This window comes from Meleagris gallopavo, chromosome 2, assembly GCF_000146605.3.
Source record: "Meleagris gallopavo isolate NT-WF06-2002-E0010 breed Aviagen turkey brand Nicholas breeding stock chromosome 2, Turkey_5.1, whole genome shotgun sequence".
NCBI classification, from domain to species: Eukaryota; Metazoa; Chordata; class Aves; order Galliformes; family Phasianidae; genus Meleagris; species Meleagris gallopavo.
This window is the reverse complement of record NC_015012.2, coordinates 58,630,103-58,630,689: the sequence shown is the minus strand read 5'-3', so window position 1 is coordinate 58,630,689 and position 587 is coordinate 58,630,103.

Sequence of the window (587 nt, the reverse complement as noted above, 5' to 3'; positions counted from 1 at the left end):
TTCTGCAAGTTGACATTGCTCTGTCCGCCTCATCTGAGTAGGTTTTGCCAACCAGCTTCTGAGATGAGACAAGGTGTCAAAGTGCTTTTACAGAGTGGCTCCAGCTCCCATTCTAAGGCAGCTCAAAACAAATCATCAGACATCAGCTGTTGCTCACCTTAGCAGCAAGTAATAAAATTAAACTTTAAGAAATCAAAGCTTCTGGAACAAGGGAGAGTCTGCACACCATAAGGTAACTACTTCTCTGCTACTGCACCAAAGACATTATCACAACTGACTCATACAGGCAAGAATTAAATCTGCCACTGTTTTCTCCAGTGGGGTGGGGGAGGTAAGTTTTGTTTGGTTATATCCTTTCTCCCCCAGTTTAATTAAGGCCAAAACATATTACGAATAACACCATACTTTCCACTTCTGTGCTTTACAGCTCCAGATGGGCTGGAACCCTGATCTGCAAAGGCACTCCATGGGCTTCTATAATACAGAAACAACTATGGGGCATAACAGACACGCGAACAGAACAGCAACATGATTTCCTCCCTGCCTGTTTAAAAGAAATGAAATTTAAACTATTCCAATTTTTTTTT